This window comes from Dendrobates tinctorius, unplaced genomic scaffold (genome assembly GCF_039654945.1).
Source record: "Dendrobates tinctorius isolate UK_male_01 unplaced genomic scaffold, ASM3965494v1 ptg000064l, whole genome shotgun sequence".
Lineage (NCBI taxonomy): Eukaryota > Metazoa > Chordata > Amphibia > Anura > Dendrobatidae > Dendrobates > Dendrobates tinctorius.
In genome coordinates, this window is record NW_027361732.1 from 22,565,855 (window position 1) to 22,589,972 (window position 24,118).

Genomic DNA, 24,118 nt, shown 5'->3' on the forward strand with positions numbered 1-24,118 from the left:
CTTCCACCAGCCTTCCTCATTTTTGGTAGAAATGTAGACAAAATCCAACAAACTATATAGTAATGTAAAACAAGGTACAAGGTGTCTATAGGACAGGGGAGATTTTGAATTTCTGCACACACTTGTGGACACTGGACACTTTTGGATTGTGTGAGGCCCACTGAATATCACAGCGCTATGTCACAGGCTCGATGTCGCAGGTGTGAAAAATGTCACTAGAGGATAACGGAGATTTTGAATTTCTGCACACACTTGTGGACACTGGACACTTTTGGATTGTGTGAGGCCCACTGAATATCACAGCTCTGTGTCACAGGCTTAATGTCACAGGTGTGAAAAATGTGACTAGAGGATAACGGAGATTTTGAATTTCAGCACACACTTGTGGACACTGGACACTTTTGGATTGTGTGAGGCCCAGTGAATATCACAGCGCTATGTAACAGGCAGAAATTGGCTAGTGTATGACAAACTACAAGATGTATATAGAATTGGGCAGAATAGGAACCTCCCTAGAATGTAGGTCTGTAAGAACGGAACAAGTCCTCAACTTATCCTTACAGAGCGACACACAGATAGCTTCACTGTGGCCGTGATAACAGCCATTACACGGTACTGAGAGAGGAGCGTGCACGTACACGGCTGTCCGGTGTACGTAAAATTGTCAAGCTCCGTGTTTTTTAAGTATACGGACTGACACACGCTGTTTCTCTATAGTTTTGAATGTGATCAAACAGCAAATATATTTAACTATTTGAAAACTAGACAAAACTAGAAGGTGCAGGTCTGTAAGAACGGAACATGTCCTCGACTTATCCTTACAGAGCGACACACAGATAGCTTCACTGTGGCCGTGATAACAGCCATTACACGGTACTGAGAGAGGAGCGTGCACGTACACGGCTGTCCGGTGTACGTAAAATTGTCAAGCTCCGTGCTTTTTAAGTATACGGACTGACACACGCTGTCTCTCTATAGTTTTGAATGTGATCAAACAGCAAATATATTTAACTGTTTGAAAACTAGACAAAACTAGAAGGTGCAGGTCTGTAAGAACGGAACATGTCCTCGACTTATCCTTACAGAGCGACACACAGATAGCTTCACTGTGGACATGATAACAGCCGTTACACGGTACTGAGAGAGGAGCGTGCACGTACACGGCTGTCCGGTGTACGTAAAATTGTCAAGCTCCGTGTTTTTTAAGTATACGGACTGACACACGCTGTCTCTCTATAGTTTTGAATGTGATCAAACAGCAAATATATTTAACTGTTTGAAAACTAGACAAAACTAGAAGGTGCAGGTCTGTAAGAACGGAACATGTCCTTGACTTATCCTTACAGAGCGACACACAGATAGCTTCACTGTGGCCGTGATAACAGCCGTTACACGGTACTGAGAGAGGAGCGTGCACGTACACGGCTGTCCGGTGTACGTAAAATTGTCAAGCTCCGTGTTTTTTAAGTATACGGACTGACACACGCTGTCTCTCTATAGTTTTGAATGTGATCAAACAGCAAATATATTTAACTGTTTGAAAGCTAGACAAAACTAGAAGGTGCAGGTCTGTAAGAACGGAACATGTCCTCGACTTATCCTTACAGAGTGACACACAGATAGCTTCACTGTGGCTGTGATAACAGCCGTTACACGGTACTGTGTGAGGAGTGTGCACCGCTGTATGGTGTGAAAAAATGCACGCTCAGTACCTCACCAGGACAAAAAAAAAATTGGGATTGCTTTTAAAAAAGCAGTTTGCAGAGCAGTGGGTAAACAGCAATGCAGCCATCAGGAAGCCTTAGAAGGCAGCCTAACAACCAACACCGCTGATCCAGCAAAATATAGCCTCCACTTGCACTGCACACACAGTGACTGGTGTGTTGTGCAGGCAAAATTGCTAGCAGCAGAAGCGGTTTTTGGTGTCTTCTTCCCTGCCTAACGCTCTCCCTGCAAAATCATCAGCAGCAGCAGCTCTCCCTATTCTGAGATCAGCATGAGTAACATGGCGGTCGGCGTGCACGCCCTTTTATACCCCCTGTGACGCCCACCAAAGCAAGCCAATCACTTGCATGCCCTTCTGAAAGATGGTGGTGACCCCTGCCTATGTCATCACGTTGCCCACAGTGTCTGTGGATCCTGATTGGCTGAAAAAGGGCAGAAAACAAACTTTTGAAATGTGACTTTGGCGTTTAAGTCGCCGACCTCGTGGCCGACCTCATCCTAGGGTCGGGTTTCGCTTCATGAAACCCGACTTTGCCAAAAGTCGACGACTTTTGAAATTTTTCGACCCGTTTCGCTCAACTCTAATAATAATAATAACATTGTATTAATGAAAAAAAGCATAATCTGAAAGACGTATTATTTCAAGTCAGAAAACCACTACAATACTTATGGCTTTAGAAACAATCAATCCACTCATTTGTAGCGGCTTATTCAATTTTCATTTGATAAACAGCAAAGCAAAAAATGCAAATTGTTTCATAGATTACTTAAAATGCTGCTATATAAATCATGTTTGGAGGTTTTATTTTCATATAAGTATATTAACTTTTGGGTACTTATGGGAAATATTTCCCATTGATTGCCCATATTAAACTTTCTTTTGGTGCAGCATGATATCTCAGATCAGTAATTTTCAGTTTGTGCTGTGAGTGAAATATTTTTGACCTCAGAGGCTAGTATTCAGTCTATGACTATTTATCAAAAGAGAAAAGCTTTCGCATTCTATTTTATCTGCATCTATCTGGATATATTAGATAGAAAAGAAAAACTGAGGCAAAAAAGTAAACTTTTCTTGCATTGAATTCCGCAAATACTTAAGGCAGTATCGGAAGCACAAGACACATCTTCAACTTACATTTATTTTTTCTCATGTTAAATAGTTATTTAAGGTGAAAATATATGTACTTAGTGTTGAATCTTTCCAGACCTAACCTTTTGATTAAGAGGAAAAGCGTAATCACTTCTGCAATTTCCACCCAATCCTTGTTTTAGCTTACAAATACTGATGTAAAATACTGACCAAATATTGAATGTGTGAATATGGCCTTTGAGGAACGCAAATCATCCTATTAATTGTTTCCTCCTATTTTTTGATTGATGGTGGGAAAGTGTGTTAGGCCTGAAATATGACCGTAGTTGTGCTTAAAGTAAATTCTCCTTTAGTACAAGATCCAGGATCCATCTTACAATGATTACTCATTTACCCAACACCAATTACAAGAGAGCTGGCAAAAGTAGCTCTCCAGGTATCTATTAGGACTTGCTCTCATCTGAGAAAAAAAAATTAAGCTCCCCGATGTTGATACATAAAAGTAGGACAAATGTTATGCGAGTGTCATACGAGTACAATGCGATTTTTCTCAACTAGAAAAGTATAACATGCGTATGCAATCTATATGGAATGCATTTCTAACATGATATTTACATACAGTAGCTCTCTATGTAATTTAAAGTCATTGACCGCTCCTGCCAGAGATTCAGCTACTACCTGTCAACAGAGCAGCAGTTTCTCTAGGGATGAGCGATGTTGCCAGATATCGTATCGGAATTCCAATTTCCGATATTGAAAAAATGGGAGAAAAAAATCAGAATTACAAAATGACCACTACAGTGCTATATAATGGATAAAATGGAGGGGAAACACCTCAGGATAATGGGGAAGGAGTTTGCAGAGGCAGAGAAGCAAAAAAATTGCTAGAAAAATGCACAGAGCGAAAGCTGTAGCAGGAAAACATCTTCTTAACAGCGGTGTTTTTTCTTTGGTTTAGGATTAGTTGGGGTAGGGTTAGGGTTTATGGTTAGTAGGGTAAGGGGTTAGGGATAGTTAGGGTTAGGGTTAGTGATTTTACATTATTAAATTAAAACTGCCGGTGGTGGTGTCAATATGCCCTTTGACTGACATGTGTCCGCGTTCAGCTCACCTTGCTTTGCAGGGAGTTTCCAGGAGCACCATGTGGAGGAATAGATACACTCCCTTTATACCATGCTTAGTCTTCTTCTGCTGATTATATTACTGTTATTCAGTATTTCTGCATATTGATATTCTGCTTTTGGTTCATGTACATCTGCTCCTACTGCTTCCTAAACCTCTGTCTATGGTTATCCTGCTATTGGCTGGTCGCAGAATGCCCCAAACCCAGAGGAAATACGCAGAAGTAACAGTAGGCACAGGAACTTGAGAGAACCAGCTGGAGAGTCTGGAACCCTTATAGGCAGCGGAAATCAGCATAAGAGCCAATGGAACTAATGGGCACCAGCTGACGTTACCGGAGGCCGATAACTAAGCAGGAGGTAACCTGTGCCAGAATGCACTACCAAGGACCAGCACACGTTACTGGAACTCGGATACCACAAAGGAGGGACCTAAGCCATTGACTCTACTGAGAACCAGCTGACGTTACTTCATCCCAAATAAGCAGCAGAAGGTAAAACTGCCAGTGGCTGTACTGGGCAACAGCTGACATTACTGTAGCCCAGATACCACAATGTAGTAGTGACATAAGCCAAAAGCACTGCCGAGAAGCCCAAAAAAATCCCACAAAGACGCAAGTTCAAGAGCAAAAAGACAGGAGTCCGGGTACATCTCAATCTGTCTTCTTGTCTTGGGTCTTCTGCATCTGTCTTCCTGTCTTGGGTCTTCTACCGGAGTAATGTCTTCTTGGCTGAAGGTGCAAGAGCCACATTTGCCCCCGCAACCCGGACACAGTCTTCTTTACTCCGCAGTCGCAGCAGGGGAGGAGGACCTACTGGCACTGTTGAGACCAGCCTTGAGCAACAGGTCCCGGAGTCCACGTAGGGGGCTCCTACACTGCCGACACCACGGATAACAGCAAACTGAGCCGGAATGATATACGGCGGGGGCGTGGAACAGTGCGGCGGACACAACCGTGTAACTGCGAGCGTTGTCGAAACACGGTTTGGAGCAGGAGGTACCCGTGCCCTTGGGCACTCCTGAGAACCAGCTGGCGAGTCTATCATAGAGCTGGCGAGTCTATCATAGAGTCTATCATAGCGCATGACGGGGCGGCCATGAGCACCTTTTATAGCCGTGCCCTTCCGGGACCTTCCTGATCTTCCAGATGGACCAATCGGAACTGGAGAAGGACCTGAGCATGTTACTCCCGATCCCCAATGGGAGATCTTCTCCTGAGCATGCTCAGTGGAGCGAAGGGAGATCTTAGACTCTGGAGTCTTTTGCTGCTGGACAGGCTGCATTGCCGTAACTGGACCAGAGGTGGCAGCAGCAACCGAACCCACGATGCTAGTGTGGGCAGAACACCGGGATCGTGGAGTCTGCCAAGCAGGCTCCACTGTGGCCAGAGGGGAATGGGAGACCGCAGATGGCCTAACAAGTTGTCACTGAATGAGTATCAAATTTTGCAGATCAATTTATGTAATTCTTTAGAATTCTCGATAGCGTTTACATGTGTTTTAGTTATTTGAATTGTTCCTGTTTACTCTAAATAAATATCAGAAAATTGGCATTACAAAATATTCTGCATCTTTATAGTTTCAAAATTAATAAAGTTTCAAAGTACTAAACTTTTAGGCCAGGTCTGTTAAGTGCTGCAGAGCAGTAATTGCTACTTAGCTGCTGTCCGGTTGCGCTCTGGAACTTAACAAACAAGGGGTGTCCCAGTCCCATTGTGCTGTAGGGTGTAAAATGCATCATACTCACTTGTAGGCCACAGGTTTCCACTACCTCCAGGCTTTCTTTCCTGAGGAGTCACTACACACAATGCCAGGTTCTTTTCAACATTCAAACTTTTACTGGACTTTTACAACTCCTCTATTGTTTTGCTGTAACAAGGTAGCACAGGGTTGTAGTTGTGGGCAAGTTTACTAAGGCACAGTCAGTGAGCACCCCGGCACCTTGCACAAGAAAAGACAGGTGAAGTCCCAGTCCTGCGGTACAGTCAGTTGCCTTTAGCACACGTTCACTTCGGTTGCAGGACAAAGTCTCAGGAAACACCACAAGCCTAAGTTCTGTTCCAGCGATAAAACTTTACTGAACATGGTGCAAATAAGGCACTGCTTCCTGCATTTTAACTGTGACCTCAATATGCTGCACAACACCAATGACTCCCATCCAGGTTTGAGGACCCCCATTACTTCTGGGGATGTTCCATTAGAACCAGTGCCCATCCACACTGCCTGACAGTCTGTGGCAGCTTTTATCCCCTCGACCGGGGCACCCTCTGTTTTTGACTATGAGAGCATCTTGCCATGGGCAAGCCTGCCCATGCTCTGCTGTAAGAACAGTAAATCCTTTTCCTGTAAGCCTGTTGAAGAATCCCCCTTTTTAACTCCTCCCAACAGTTTAGCTCATTCTGTCCCGAAGCTAAATTTGTACAAATACAGCCACATTACAGCATTATAACATTAAGAGACAGCACATTACACATTATGAGAACATTAATACATGACATTACAGTATAAAATGTTAGTGAGCCATCAGGGTGTTGCATGTGACACACATGCTCGGTTTATAGGAGAGAGAAGGCAATTGAGGGTCCCTGCCTCCTCCTTACATTGCTACACTTTCGTTCTGGACTACCCTTAAGCCCACTGATTCCATGAGTCTCAGGGTTTCTGTCAGGATCCTGACAGCGCCGGCGTGCAGCCTCCGCTGAGCAGGGACTCATCCGCACTGTAGGGGGCCCAGGGTCAGGTACAGCTGTAAAGTACAGATGCACTGGACCTGTGGATGCTGAAGTTAGCAAGGAGTCACAGGACCTACGGTCATGTGACTGCAAGGGGGCAGGGCTTAGCGTCCTGATTTCAGATATGGCAGGACACTATACAAAAACTCAGAGTCAGGCAAAACGGAGGTCATACACAGTACGGGCAAGCGAGGTACAGGAGGGATATACAGATGGGCGGTCAGACAAAGCCAAATGTCATACACAGTACGGGCAAAGCAGGTACAGAGTCAGGAAACCAGAGTCATAAACCGTAACAGAGCAGGGTCAGAATACCAGGCAGACGGACAATGATTGGCGTGACGCACGGACAGAGCAGGGTCGGGCACACTCAGATAGGAGTATAAGCGACAGGGGACAGCTCTCCCCTGAAGCTATAAAAACCCTCCCCAGATCCACAGAGAGGGTCTCAGAGTTAACTCCTTCACCACCTACCCAAAACCCAAAACACACCTTGACAGTACCCCTCCTTCAACGGGGGGCCTCCGGACCCCCAGGTCTCTCAGGATACCGATCATGGTAAGCTCTAACCAGGCGATCAGCGTGATCAGCGTGCACTAACCTTGCTGGTACCCACGATCGGTCCTCCAGACCGTACCCCTTCCAATGTACAAGATCTTGCAAGGAACCGCGTACCCACCGAGACTGTACAATGTTTTGCACTTCGAACTCCGTCTACCAACACTGGAGTTGGTATGAAACCAGGTTCATCTACCACTGAGCCTAGTGGTTTGAGTAGAGACCTATGGAACACATTATGAAGTTTCAAGGATGCAGGGAGAAGTAAACGATATGCCACTGGGTTGATTACCTCGGTTATTACATAAGGGCTAATGAATTTAGGTCCCAGCTTGGCGGAAGGTAATTTTAAGGTTATGTTTAGCATAGAAAGCCATACCTTATCCCCACACTGTAATGTCAGACCCTGATCCCTCTTATTGTCAGCAAAACATTTATATTTCTCTTGTGCTCTGGAAATGTTCGTCCGAACCTTAGCCCATAAATCACTTATCCTGCTGACGGAGTCTTCTGCCCCTGGACAGCTTGAATCCAGCCATGAGAACTCACCACAGTGAGGGGTCAATCCATAATTAATAAAAAAAATGGTGACCTACCCGTGGATTGGTTTATTCGACTGTTAAAGGCGAACTCTGCCAATGGTAAGGCCTCACACCAGTCGTCCTGTAACGTGGAAGTTAAACACCGGAGGATCTGTTCCAATGACTGATTGGTACGTTCCGTCTGTCCATTGCTCTCTGGGTGGTAAGCTGAGGAGAAAGACAGAGATATCCCCAACTTACTACAGAAAGCCTGCCAAAACATAGCCACAAATTGTGTCCCCCTGTCCCAGACAATGTTAGTAGGTACCCCATGGAGGCGAACAATTTGAGAAAGGAAGTGTTGAGATAGAACTTCTGCAGATGGTAATTTAGTCATGGGTACAAAATGTGCCATCTTAGAGAATCTATACACAATTACCCAAATTACCGTATTACCCCGAGAAGGAGGGAGGTTAGTGATGACGTCCATGGACAAATGAGTCCAAGGCCTTCTTGGAATTGGTAAAGGCACCAATTCCCCGGCTGGTCAGCAATGAGAGCTCTTTGAACGTGCGCAAACACCGCATGCAGCGACATGTTTCTTAATCTTCACTGACATACATGGCCACCAAAAGACTCATTTAATCACCTCACCTGTGGCAGCAATACCTAGATGAGCGCCCAGTTTAGAGTCATGAAACTCTCGCAGGAGATCAGAACGCAAGTGTTGCGGAACAAACAATTTTTTAGCGGGTTTGGACCTTGGAGCTAAAGATTGAGCCTCCATAATCTCCTGCTCCAGTTCCGATGACAGTGCAGCTAAAACTACCCCAGGTTGAAGAATGGAGTATGGAGGATCAGGGGCAGACAATGGTTCAAAACTGCGTGATAATGCGTCTGCTTTCACATTTTTAGATCCTGGACGGAACGTAATTGAGAAACGAAATCGGGAAAAAAAAGTGACCAACGGGCCTGCCTGGGGGTCAATCTTTTAGCAGTTTTGATATATTCCAGATTTTTGTGATCAGTGATGACCGTAATCGGATTTTCTGCCCCTTCCAAAAAATGTCTCCATTCTTCAAATGTCAGCTTAATTGCCAGAAGCTCTCTATTCCCCACATTGTAGTTTCTCTCTGCCGGAGAAAACTTTTTGGAAAAATAAGCACAAGGTCTAAGGTTAGTCAGGGTAGCTGGCCCTTGAGACAATACAGCCCCTACCTCAGAGGTGTCAACCTCCACAACAAATGGCAAGGACGGATCTGGTTGCACAAGTATTGGAGCAGATATAAAGCAATTTTTTAAAACCAGAAAGGACCAATTTTTGATATCAGCCCCTTTGCATGTGAGATCGGTGAGAGGTTTCACAATCTGTGAGAAGTCCTTGATAAATCTACGGTAATAGTTTGCAAATCCCAAGAAGCGCTGGAGTCCTTTCAGGTCCTGAGGTTGGACCCACTCCACAATGGCTTGCACTTTCTTGGGATACATCCGACACCCCTGTGGCAAGATTGAGTCCCAAGAATGTTAGCTCCTGGACGAAAAAAGTACATTTTTCAGGTTTAACAAATAATTGGTTTTCCCTGAGTCTTTGAAGTACTATTTTGACATGGAACAAATGAGACTCTTTGACAGTCGAGTAAATCAGAATATCATCAAAGTAAATGACAACGAAGCGGCCGATGAGGTCCGCAAACACCACATTAATGAAATTTTGAAAGAACGCTGGAGCATTAGTGAGGCCAAACGGAATCACTAAATTTTCAAACAATCCCTCTGACATGAGAAAGGCAGTTTTCCATTCGTCCACTTCTTTAATTGTTATCAAATTATAAGCCCCTCTGAGATCCAATTTGGAGAACCATTTTGCCCCCGAAAGTTGGTTACACAAATCAGGAATCAGGGGTAAGGGGTACGTATTCCTGATAGCAATCTTGCTGAGTTCTCTGAAGTCGAGGCAGGGGCGCAGGCCACCATCTGTCTTTTTAACAAAGAAAAACCCTGCTGCTACCGGAGAAACTGAGGGTCTAATATGCCCTGTTATGAATGAGTCACCGTAGGAGGCAAAAACAGAAATACTAGCTAAGTCCAGAAAACCAGAGAAGTTGACAGCTATCGGATTACAGACCCCTGAACCTAACAACAACAACTAGCAGTAGCCGTGGGGGGTTCCTACGGTGCCCTAGACCCCTCGATCACAGCCGGAGAACTACATAGCCTAAAGACAGAAAGGGAAATCTAAACTGCCCCAGAGCAGACCCCAAAGCAATAGGCAGCCCCCAACATATAATGACGGTGAAGCAAGACGAAAACACTAACACAGACAGAAAGATAGGCTGAGAAAATGATGGGGCCCAAGCTAACTATATAGGACAGGATAGAAAAGCTGCTGTATGCAATCCGCCAAAACCCTCTCAAAAACAAGAGCCAACAGACTGATAGGGAAAAAAGCCCTGAAGACGCTAGGCTTCAAAAAGACTATATCAGTACTCAGGTATTTTCTGAAGACAGAGCAAAAAGGAATTCAGCTCACCCAGCAGGGAAAGGCAGAAATCAGAAAAACAAGGCAAAACAAAACCAAAACACAAATGCAAAAAGCAGAGCAGAAAAACTTAGCTTTTGAGGAGCAGGAATCAGACTGGTCTCCAAGAATCCCTCAGAGAAATCACCCGCAAGGCAGAAGGGCGTCGGCTGCCTTATATCCAGTCAGCAATTCCAGTCACCCAGTCATCATCATTCTGCTCAGGTGCTTTATAATCAGCCTCACTACCTTCCTTCACCAGAAGAGGGAGTTCATCAGACCTCAATGGTGAAGGGGAAAATGAACTCACAACAGTACCTCCCCCTTGAGGAGGGGTCACCGAACCCTCATCCACGCCACCAGGGCGATCAGGGTGAGCCCGATGAAAGGCACGCACAAATCTTTTGGCATGAATATCAGAGGCAGAGACCCAGGAATTATCCTCCTGACCATAACCCTTCCACTTAAACAAATACTGGAGTCTCCATCTAGCCAGACGGGAATCCAGTATCTTCTCTACCTCATATTCCATGTTACCTTCAACTAATACAGGGTCCGGAGGTGCCACCCCAGGAAAAACTGGTTCAACAAACCTCTTCAACAAGGACTTATGAAACACATTATGAATTTTAAATGTGACAGGAAGAGCCAAACGAAAAGAGACCGGATTAATAATCTCCAAAATCTTGTAAGGTCCAATAAATCTAGGCTTAAACTTAGGAGAAGCCACCTTCATAGCGATATTTTTTGATGATAACAAAACCATATCACCAACCTTAAACTGGGGACCAATGGTCCTACGTCGGTTGGAAAACCGCTGGGCCTTATCCTGGGAGAGAGATAACTTATCCACCACTTGGTCCCAGATCTGGTGCATTCTCTCCACCACCTGGGCAGGCAGAAGGCTCCACCTGCCCTGAAGAAAATCGAGGATGAAACCCAAAGTTATAAAAAAGGTGACATCAAAGTGGCAGAACTAGCTCTATTATTTAAAGCAAATTCGGCCAATGGCAAAAATGAAACCCAATCATCCTGATCAGCGGAAATAAAACATCTCAAATACGTCTCCAAGGTCTGGTTTGTTCTCTCCGTCTGCCCATTGGTCTGAGGGTGAAAAGTAGAGGAGAAGGACAACTGAATTCCAAGCTTGGAACAGAAAGTCCTCCAAAATCTAGACACAAACTGAACTCCTCTGTCAGATACAATGTTCTCAGGAATCCCGTGCAAGCGAACCACCTGTTGCAAAAACAGGGGCACCAACTCAGAGGAAGATGGCAACTTAGGGAGTGGTACAAATGAACCATCTTAGAGAACCTATCACAAATCACCCAAATAACAGTCATTCTCTGAGAGACAGGCATATCAGAGATGAAATCCATTGAAATATGGGTCCATGGCCTCCTGGGGACCGGCAAAGGCATCAACAACCCATTAGAGCGAGAACAAGGTTTAGACCGGGAGCAAGTCCCACAGGACTGCACAAAATTCCTGACATCACGAGACAAGGCGGGCCACCAAAAAGACCGACTCACCAGATCTCTAGTACCAAAAATACCTGGATGACCAGCCAATGCAGAGCAATGAACTTCAGACATCACTCTCTTCTTCCACTGGTCAGGAACATACAACTTTCCACTGGGACAACGCTCAGGTTTGTCCTCCTGGAACTCTTCAAGAGCACGTCTCAAATCGGGCGAGATGGCAGAAAGAACTACCCCTTCACCTAAGATGGTAGCAGGCTTGCTCACCACAGGAGAATCAGCAAAGAAGCTCCTAGAGAGGGCGTCTGCCTTGACATTCTTAGTGCCAGGAAGAAAAGAGACCACAAAATCAAAACGTGTAAAAAACAAGGCCCACCTAGCATGTCTAGGGTTCAAGCGTTTGGCCGACTCCAGGTAAATCAAATTCTTGTGGTCAGTGAGGACCACGACTTGGTGTTTAGCTCCCTCCAACCAATGTCTCCACTCCTCAAATGCCTATTTCATGGCTAACAGTTCCCGATTCCCCACATCATAGTTACGTTCAGATGGAGGGAACTTTCGGGAAAAGAAAGCACAGGGATTCATTTTAGATGTTACAGGATCCTTTTGGGACAAAACAGCTCCTGCACCAATCTCAGAAGCGTCCACCTCTACCTGGAACGGGAGTGAGACATCAGGTTGTCGCAAAGCCGGGGCAGAAGTGAATCTTCGCTTCAGCTCCTGAAAGGAAGAAACAGCCTCCGGAGACCAATTCAACACATCAGCACCCTTCTTAGTCAGTTCAGTCAATGGCTTGGCAATACTAGAAAATTTTGCTATAAATTTCCGATAAAAATTAGCAAAACCCAAAAACTTCTGGAGGGCCTTCAAAGAAGTGGGCTGAACCCAATCATAAATGGCCTGTACCTTGGCCGGGTCCATTTCAATAGTTGACGGAGACAAAATAAATCCCAAAAATGAAATCCTCTGTACCCCAAAAAGGCATTTCGATCCTTTGACATACAGGGAATTCTCCCTCAAGATCCGGAACACAGTCCGAACATGTTCCACATGAGAATCCCAATCCTTGGAGAAGATCAAAGTATCATCCAGATAGATAATCAAAAATTTATCCACAAAGTCTAGGAAAATGTCGTTCATGAAGCACTGGAAGACAGAAGGGGCATTAGTGAGCCCAAAAGGCATCACCAGGTACTCAAAATGTCCCTCCGGAGTATTAGACACCATCTTCCATTCATCCCTATGCTTAATGCGGATAAGATTATACGCCCCCCTGAGGTCAAGCTTGGTAAACCAGCAAGCACCTTTAACTCTGGAGAATAGATCCGAAATCAGGGGTAACGGATACTGATATTTAATAGTAATTTTGTTGAGGGCACGATAATCAATACAAGGCCTTAATGAACCATCCTTTTTGGCCACGAAAAAAAAACTGGCACCTAAGGGTGAAGAGGATGGTCTAATATGACCCTTTTCCAACGCCTCCTTAATGTAGGATCGCATAGCTTCGTGCTCAGGTACAGATAAATTGAAGAGCCGACCCTTGGGAAATTTACACCCCAGGCTCAGTTCAATTGCACAGTCATAACTCCTATGAGGAGGCAAAGACGCAGACTCATTCTCACTGAATACATCATAAAAGTCTGCCAAATAGTCAGGAACATCACGCGACTGAGGAGAGGTGGAAAAAACCGGAGCCTCACTAAGGGCACACAGACAACCCCAACTCACCACAGACACAGATTTCCAATCCAAAACTAGATTATGAATTTGCAACCAGGGAAACCCCAGAACAATGGTATCATGCAAATTATGCAACACCAAAAATCTGCAATTTTCTTGATGGTCTGGGGCGACCTGCATTACCACCTGGGTCCAAAACTGAGGTTTATTTTTCACCAAAGGAGTAGCATCAATCCCCCTCAAAGGGATAGGCGTCCGCAGAGGTGTCATCGGAAATCCACAACGTTTAGCAAAATCCAAGTCCATTAGGTTCAGGGCTGCTCCCGAATCCACAAAAGCCATGGCGGAAAATGTGGACAGGGAGCAGATCAGAGTAATTGCCAGAAGAAACTTAGGTTGAACACCACCCACAGAAAACGTGTGTGCAAAACGTTTCTCTCGTTTAGGACAGACAGAAATAATATGCGAGGCATCTCCACAAAAGAAACACAGCTTATTACGCCTTCTGAACTCCTGACGTTGCTCCCTGGACAAAACTCTATCACATTGCATAGGTTCAGACACTTGTTCAACAGGTTGCAACACCTCTCGTGCAGTCCTGCGTTCACGTAAACGCCGATCAACCTGAATGGCTAATGACATAGAATCGTCAAGACCAGAGGGAGCAGGAAATCCCACCATAGTATCTTTTATGGCTTCTGACAAACCCTTCCGAAAGAGAGCTGCCAAGGCATTATCATTCCAGGTAGTAAGGACCGACCACTTTCGGAATTTTTGACAGTACAATTCTGCAGAATCGCGACCCTGGCTCAATGCCAACAGGGTCTTTTCAGCCTGATCAATAGCATTAGGTTCGTCATACAACAACCCCAAGGCTTGAAAAAATGCGTTCACATTAGTCAGAATAGGATCATCTGGTTTCAAAGAAAACGCCCAATCCTGGGGATCGCCACGCAGCAAAGAGATGACAATTTTAACCTGCTGCACGGAGCTCCCTGACGAGTTAGGCTTCAAGGCAAAAAATAATTTACAATTATTTTTGAAATTCAAAAATTTAGACTGATCCCCAAAAAACACATCAGGAGTAGGGATCTTTGGTTCAGCAGCATGTGAATGAGCAAGGTAGGTGGAAATTCCCCGCACTTCCGCAGCGAGCTGCTCCACACGATCAGACAATTGCTTTATCTCCATTGAGAGAAAAAAAAATCCCCCTACGGCCTCAGAGATACAGAGGAAAAAATATACACATTTTTTTTCTTTTTTACAATTCTTTCCTGCTATTGAGTACCCTAGGATCTGCAGTATGGCGGGTGATTCTGTTATGAATGAGTCACCCTAGGAGGCAAAAACAGAAATACTAGCTAAGTCCAGAAAACCAGAGAAGTTGACAGCTATCGGATTGCAGACCCCTGAACCTAACAACAACAACTAGCAGTAGCCGTGGGGGGCTCCTACGGTGCCCTAGACCCCTTGATCACAGCCGGAGAACTACATAGCCTAAAGACAGAAAGGGAAATCTAAACTGCCCCAGAGCAGACCCCAAAGCAATAGGCAGCCCCCAACATGTAATGACGGTGAAGCAAGATGAAAAAACACTCACACAGATAGAAAGATAGGCTGAGCAAATGATGGGGCCCAAGCTAACTATATAGGACAGGATAGAAAAGCTGCTGTCTGCAATCTACCAAAACCCTCTCAAAAACAAGAGCCAACGGACTGATAGGGAAAAAAGCCCTGAAGACGCTAGGCTTCAAAAAGACTATATCAGTACTCAGGTATTTTCTGAAGACAGAGCAAAAAGGAATTCAGCTCACCCAGCAGGGAAAGGCAGAAATCAGAAAAACAAGGCAAAACACAAATGCAAAAAGCAGAGCAGAAAAACTTAGCTTTTGAGGAGCAGGAATCAGACTGGTCTCCAAGAATCCCTCAGAGAAATCACCCGCAAGGCAGAAGGGCGTCGGCTGCCTTATATCCAGTCAGCAATTCCAGTCACCCAGTCATCATCATTCTGCTCAGGTGCTTTGTAATCAGCCTCACTACCTTCCTTCACCAGAAGAGGGAGTTCATCAGACCTCAATGGTGAAGGGGAAAATGAACTCACAACAATGCCCTTTTCTGAGACTTTCCGTTATGTATTCCTTCATTGCCAGATGCTCAGGTCCTGACAAATTAAATAAACGGGCTTTGGGCAATTTGGCCCCAGGGATTAGGTCTATATAGTGCAGTCAAATGACCTATGTGGGGGTAATGCCTTGGCCTCGCTTTCGGAGAACACGTCCTCGAAGTCCTTGAGGTACTCCGGAATACCCTCCAGACAAACTGAAGACTCACAGGTAGGTTTTGCAGGTGTAACACAGAACACAGGTTTATAGGAACAGTAAAAACATTTAGGACCCCACTTAACAATTTCTCTTTTCTCCCAATCAATAACTGGGTTGTGCAGTTGAAACCATGGCATGCCCAATACCAGCCCTTCGGGCAGGTTGTCCATGACAAAACATTTCATCTCCTCAACATGGGAGGAACCAACATGCAAAACAAAACTGTTAGTAACATAATGAATCCCCGAACGGGTGAGAGGGGAAGAGTCAATGGCCACAATTTTCAGAGGGGTCTCCAACCTGACTGTCCCTATCTTGACCCTGGAGACGGTACTGGAACTGACCAGGTTAAGTGATGAACCGCAGTCCACCAAGGCTGTAGAAATAAAATGACAGTTGTCTACTACCAGTTCGACATTAAGCAGAAATTTAGGGCATGAGGAAAAAAGTACCTGGGGGTCTGGGCAGCCTCCTCGATCACTACCCAGACGTAGTAGTTTCCCGTCGGCTTGGAGGGCGTTGGACACACTGGACAATCTCTCCTCCAATGTCCTGGTTCACCACAGTAGAAACAAAGTTGTTTCTCACGGCAGCGCTTCCTCTCTTTCTCTGTGACCGAGGTGGCACCAACTTCCATAGGCACAGGACTGGCCTCCACCTTTTTACTGCTGGAAAACAAGGACGACTTGGAGTGCATAATCCCTCTGGCTCTGAGCCGGCGATCCATCCGCATGGCTTGGGTCATGGCATCCTCCAGACTGTCAGGAGGTGGATGCAGAGCCAGGGCGTCCTGAAGGCGTTCCGACAGGCCCCTACGGAATAGTCCACGGAGAGTGGCATCATCCCAGGAGACCTCTGCTGACCACCGTCGGAACTCAGAGCAGAACCACTTTGCTGAGTGCCGACCCTGACGTGTGCTCATCACCATGTCCTCTGCCAAGCGAACCCTGTCTGGTTTGTCATAAATGTGGCCCAAGGCTTCAAAAAATGCATCCACAATCATACGTTCTGGGGCTGTGGGGGCTAGGGAGAACGCCCAGGCTTGGGGGGCACTCCGAAGTTGGGAAATAATCACCACCACCCTCTGAAATTCTCCCCAGACGAACGGGGTCTCAGGGAAAAGAACAATTTGCATCCCTCTCTAAAAGCCCTGTACTCCCTTTTGTCCCCAGAAAAAGAATCCGTTAGTTTAACCGGAGACTCCGGGGAAGTGAGTGACACATCCCTGATCTAAGGACCGAGAGCTCCTTGTACAGTATTAACCAGCTGCTGCTGGGTTTGGGCCATAAAGCGCTGCTCCACATTAAGTTTCTGAAACATCTGTGAAAGTTGTTTAACCTTGTCAGATAATGTTTGCATGGGGTCCATGATGCAAGCTGTAATTCCCACACTCACACACCTTACTCTCAGGGGCGGGGGGAATGAACTGTTATAGGTCGCTTATAATGTTAGGATCCTGACAGCGCCGGCGTGCAGCCTCCGCTGAGCAGGGACTCACCCGCACTGTAGGGGGCCCGAGGTCAGGTACAACCGGAAAGTACAGATGCACAGGACCTGTGGATGCTGAAGTTAGCAAGCAGTCACAGGACCTACAGGCAAGCAAGGTACAGGAGGGATATAAAGATGGGAGGTCAGACAAAGCCAAAGGTCATACACAGTATGGTCAAGCGCGGTACAGGAGGGATATTCAGGAGGGAGGTCAGACAAAGCCAAGGGTCATACACAGCACAGGCAAAGCAGCTACAGAGACAGCAAATCAGAGACGTAAACCATAACAGAGCAGGGTCAGAATACCAGGCAGATGGACAATGATTGGCGTGACGCATGGACAGAGCAGGGTCGGGCACACTCAGATAGGAGTATAAGCAACAGGGGACGGCTCTCCCCTGAAGCTATAAAAACCCTCCCCAGATCCACAGAGAGGCTCTCAGAGTTAACTCCTTCACCACCTACCCAAAACCCAAAACACCATGACAGTTTCATTGTCCACTCCGGAAGTGCACCGGGGAACAGCCACCTGCCCCATGTAACTCAATATTCACTGACCTTGTGATGTCGGAAGACCAGGCCCACTCCATGGTACCTAGCTCAAGTCCTAGTCTCAGGACGCTGTGGTAATGTCCATCAGGGATCTTAATTTGGTGGCTTACTACCTTAAATGTCTGACCCATGCTCTAGTTACCACCCTATCTGAACCTGAACTCTCCTCCACATTTCACTGGCTGACACTGAACTCCCTTTAGCCAAGAAGTGCCTCCTCATCTTATCAGCACTAGAGGCCTCCCCCTGGGCTAATCCTAACCTTAACCATTTCCTATCCGTATGCTAACATGTTCTATATCCTATGCTGTCCTAAGCATTCTCTTACACTCTATTCACATTATACTCTAACACTGTATGTACTGTACATTACTATAATACATTAAATCACATTACATTACACACACATTACTTCACATATAAAACCACACAATGGTATCCACATAGCGCATCTATTGCCTTTAGTGGCAGGAACAGGGTAAGACAGCCAAACACCCATAAGTGAGCACACTTTGAGTATTTGGTGAGCTTTTTCTTCAGTCTTTGTATGCCAAAACCATATGTGGAACAGAGAAAAAAGTATAATAGAAGCACAGGCACCACTTCTACATTTTTTACCCACTCCTTGTTTTGTCTATTAAATACTGAGGCAAAAAACTTACCAAATACTCAACATGTGCATGTGGCCTTATGCATTAATTTTGAACGTTGAAAAGCTGCAGAACTGTGAAAATAGTCTTTGTTAAAACATCTAGACTGACTGATCTTAAAAAAAAATCACTTTATAGTGGAGGTAGAGGCATCTGGATTAAAATACATTATCCTTCCCCTCTCAATTATTTCTATGCACCTTGTTTTCACAAAAAAATTCACCTGCTGATAGGAATTTTGACATCCATAATCGAGAATTGCTGGCAATGAAGAGCCAAATATAAAGTTACTGTTATCAATGACCACAAAAATTTTAGCTGTCCAACATCAGTCAAAAGACTCAATCCTAGGAAAGCTAGATGTGCTTTGTTCTTTTCTAGATTTTATTATGCAGTTACATTTAATCCCAGAATTAAAAAAATATTTAAAGCTAATAGTCTCCCTCAAAATTTCTGTCTGAGAACTCTGGACATGTATGCATTTAAAGAGAATCTATCACCCCTAGACACTTTTAATATATTACTGTGGGCATGCAAGTAATAGAATGGTTAAACTAATCTGGCCTGTATGCTTAATATCTAGATGTTGAGAAATGCACTTTTAATTTTTTATGTTAATGACTTCTTCCAGGCTCCAGGGTGTGGGGTGCCTGGAAAGAATCCCTGCCTCCTCTCTTCATTAAAATACCACCCCCCACCCACTGCCTTGTCAAATGCAGTTATGTCGGTGTAATCCCGCACAGGCGTGATATACTCACCCAGTTATGGGGTACATCATCCGCTCTTCTATGGGCAACGTCTTTATCCTGCTTCTGTGAAGGCCCCTGTGCAAAATCAGAATGAAGACTTTACCCATATAAGGACAGATAAGGTATAACTGTGCGAGTGCATGATGTATGCGCGGGATTACTGCACCGCAACTGCACATCACAAGGCAGTGTGATGTGCATGGGAGGGGGGTGGTAATATAATGAAGAGAAGAGGAAGGGATTTCTTCCTGGCACCACACACCTCAGAGCCTAGAAGAAATCATTAACATTAAAGATTAAAGATTACAAGTGTATTTCCCAACATATAGATGGCAGCTATGAGGCATACAGGCAAAGCCCCCGTCACAAATAGCGATCTCACTAGCGAGATCGCTGCTGAGTCGCAAGTTTTGCAATGCAACAGTGATCTCACCAGCGAGATCGCTGTGTGTGACACTGACCAGCGACCGGCCCCCCTGCTGGTTATCGCTGATCGTCCTTGAATGGCCAGGACATTTTTTTGATCACTGGTCTCCCGCTGGCCAGCACGCATCTCCGTGTGACAGACGGGAGACCAGCGATCAGCGCGCTGGTAACTAAGGTAAACATCGGGCTTCTAAGCGGCGTGCAGCGCTTAGAAACTCGATGTGTACCTTAGTTACCAGCGTGCTGGTGCAGGGAGCTGGTAACCAAGGTATACATCGGGTTTCTAAGTGCCGTGCGCTGCTTTGACACCCGATGTGTACCTTGGTTACCAGCTCCCTGCACCAGCACGCTGGTAACTAAAGTACACAGTGGGTAACTAAGCGATGTGCGTCGCTTGTTACCTTCCTGTCGCTGGTGCAGATCACTGGTGAAGCTGCCTGTTTGGCAGCTCACCAGCGATCATGTAGCGACACACCAATGATCCTGACAGGGCCCTAAGACTAGTTTAACCATTCTATTACCTGTATGCCCATAGTAAAAACTGAAAAGTTTCCAGGGGGTGACAGATTCTCTTTAAGCTAAATAAATATTTGGGTCCTCTGCCTTAGTGGGCTCTTGTTGAGTAGTTCCATAGTTCGCAAGCATTAGATCCTGACAATAATCTTACCCCAACATCTTTTGTTCCATCCTAGTTTCATCTGCAAATTCTTCAGGAGTTGCAAAATTCAGTTCATACTGGGATTAAAAATATTATTAAAAATATTATTTATCGGTAACCAGAATTTTCCTGGTGGCCAACTATTGCGTGAAGTTCTTGGGGATATGTTATAGGACAGGAAATCTGCATCCCTTCCAAAACACCCCAAACCTGTTCTGACAGACTTCTCCAGTCCTTACAATTTCCTTTTTGGACCAATTTTCCTGTGGTGCAAAAAATGTCTTGGAATAACATAAGATAAAAAATAATAATTTGTTTAGTAAATTGTAAATGATGAATAGGGCACATTGAGTGCTTGTATGGTATTCCAGAAAATATAGTTTGTGATGGAAGATAGGGGATCATTTTGTTTACACTTTTGGTGGGCATTCTCTAATAATATTAATGTAGAATCGTCATTTTTATCTGCTTACACCCAAAAAACAATAGACAGATTAAATGTGCCAAGCGCTCAAAACCATGCATTCAGTGTTATGTCACTGACCCTAAGGTCAGTGATATAACACTGAATGCATGGTTTTGAGTGCTTGGCACATTTAATCTGTCTATTTTTTTTTTTTTTTTTTGGGTGTAAGTGTAAATTATTTATTTATTTTACTCATGTATATGGCTCTATTAACTCCTTCCTGAAATGCATTATTTATATACTGCTCTGTGAGAGCTGCGTTCCCACAAAGAGAAATATATATATGGCACTGTGAATGCGCGGGCTTACTCTGAGCATCACCACAATTGAGTGCCCACGATTTGTGCCAGCAGCGATCATGGGCGTTTACATTCTCTAATATCGCTGTCAATAATGACAGAGACATTGAGGAGTATCGCAAAGGGAGGGAGCTCCCTATCTGCTCCCATTGACATAGCATGATGTAATCACATTGTGTTGATGGTCTCTATGGTGACCTAGGGCCACAATATGGCTGCGGGGTCCTTCAGGGAAGGTGGCATGTTAGCACCTGCTAAGAGCAGGGTCTGAAACCACTCTTCCCTGCCTATCAGATGCTACTCTGATGCCCTCAAGTGCAGAAGCATTGTAGAGTATCAGATCAGAGAACTGTCAGTGTAAAGATCATGGCCCATAGTGGGACAATGTAAAAAAGTAATAAAAAAGTGATTAAAATTATAAAAATATTTTTTAAAAATCCCAAAATAAAGAACAAAAAATATGAGTAAATATTAATCCAATAAATACATTTATTTATTTTAAAAAAAAGGGTTCATATTTGGTATTTCTGGGGCTGGAACAACCCAACCTATAAAACTGCTGCACTAGTTAACCCCTTCAATCAGCAGAAAAGTAAAAAAGTTATAGCTCTCAGAATAAAGTGATGCAAAAATAATTATTTTTTCTATAAAATAGCTTTTATTGTGTAAAAGTGCCAAAACATCAAAAAATTACATAAATGTTGTATTGCTGTAATTGTACTGACTAGAAGAATAGAGCTACCTTATCAATGTTACTAATGGCATAAAATAAAAACAAAAAAGCAATTCCTGAATTGCTGCTTTTTGTTCATTTTGCCTCCTAAAAATTGGAAAATAAAGCAATAAAAAATGTAAAGTGCCCGAAAATGGTACCAATAAAAACGTCAACTAGTCCCACAAAAAACAAGCTGTCACATGACTCAGTGGGCTGAAAAATGAAAAAATGATAGCTGTCTAATTATGGAAGTGCAAATACTAGTTTTTGCAATAAAAAGCTGCTTTTACTGTGTGACAGCTGCTAAGCGTAAACACCAGATATAAATCTGGTGTCTCTGTAATCGCAATGACCAAAAGAATAAAGTCAACTAATCACTTATACCTTAAGAGGAACAATGTAAAAAATAAATAAAACCAAATCCTCACCTGCTTCACCTACTGTTGATTTGTTCATTTTGTCTCCCAAAGAGTGCAGGTTCCCTCATAACTAATAAAAATCCACGTTTATCTCAAACACGTAAATAAAAAGGTTTTTCTGCAAAAAATCATCACTAAATGGTTTCTATGTAGCTTAAAGAAGAGAGGAGTAAAACAATCAATTTATTTAAATCTTACTGAATGTGGACTCCTGTTTTTAGGCAGAACTAAGTACAAATAAAAACTAGGCTTTAAAAAAACACAATCAAAATCCAAAAGGTTAGAAATTTCAAGCATTAAGGTACTGTCACACTTAGCGATGTACCAGCGATCTCGACCAGCGATATGACGCGGTCAGGATCGCTGGTACATCTCTAAGTCGTCGCTAGTGAGCTGCCAAACAGGCAGATCTCACCAGCGACATCGCAGGGGTCGGGAGTCACTACTTACGTGTCAGACGAGGCGATGAAGACGTCCTCACGCCCGCGTCCACGCATCGCTCGTCTCCACAGCAGGAAGCCCCAGCAGGAAGCTGACGACGAGAAATGGTCCAGGACGTTCTCGTGCGATCAGCGATAACCATCGGGGGAGCGGTCGGAGGTAAGTATCAGACATAGCGATACCGCTAGCAATATCGCTATAACGTCACAAAAACCAGTGGCGTTATAGCGATATTGCTAGCGATATCGCTTAGAGTGACAGGCCCTTTAGGAAAAGTTTTCAAAAAGGGAAAAGGTGAGAATTCAATTAAATCAATTAATGTAAGGGAAGGTTAATGCATAAACAATCTAATGTTTGATCTAGGGTTTTCCCAAACTGGTATGGGGCCATGGATATTGCCCCCTGTTAGGGCTGGCGGAACGCACCAAATAATAAAGATGGTAATAAGGTGCGTTTGCAGCCTGAGGTCCACCATGCAGGGGTGGTATCCTGCTGCTCAGTAATGGTGGATGCTATATGGCGGTATACTATAAAGACACACGTGGGTTATCGTCACCCGGTGTGTATGGGGGCGGACTCTGTTGATTCACAGAGCCGCACTACCGCTGAACATAAACGCTGGAGCCTGTTTGTGCTCACAGACCTCGGCTAAAAGAGTGCACAGTGTACGGCCACAGAATGCTACCCCAAGGACACGGGGTTAGAATCCCTCTAGGCCCACCGAGCGTGCAGCGTCGCTGCCACGAGCGCAGCTAAAGACGCTGGCAGTGGAGTGTGGAGCACGTGCACTGAGGCGTGCTGGAGCACTGGTGAGGACCAATGTCTGACTCAAACCCTGAACTACCTACACCTAAGCCTGGGCACTAGCAGGCTAGGCTGCACAACACATGCGTAACAAGGGTAGGGGTTTCATAATGAGTCAGTCATCAGATACATTCATATGTGCATACATCTCTCACACCTTATAGTCTGTAAATACAGTCTATCCTAGCGCATGGGTGAGCGGCCATGTGAACCTTTTATAGCCATGGGCATCCGGGACCTTCCTGGCTTCTCGGATGGGCCAATCCGAACACGAGCAGGACCTGAGCATGTGACCCTCGATCTCCAATGGGAGATCACTCCACGGGCATGCTCAGTGGCCCGACATGAGGACTTAGTCCCTGGAGAATCTTGCTGCTGAGCAGCATGCATTGTCATAGCTGTGCCAGAGGTGGCAGCAGCAAGCAAACCCACAGAGTTGGCCTGGGCAGAGCGCTGGGACGACAAATCTGCTGAGCAGGCTCCATTGCGGCTGAAGAAGAATGGGAGACCGCTGGGTGCAAGGCTCTGGATTCCTGCTGTGCAGTGGCAGGAACCCGACGCCTAACATTACCCCCCTCCCCTCTGAGCCTCGCTACGCTCAAATGCCGCAATGAGGAGCGGAGCGTGGATGTTCTCCACTGGCTCCCGGGTCCGAGCCTCTGGACCATGGCCCTTCCAATCCACCAAATAAAACTTTTTGC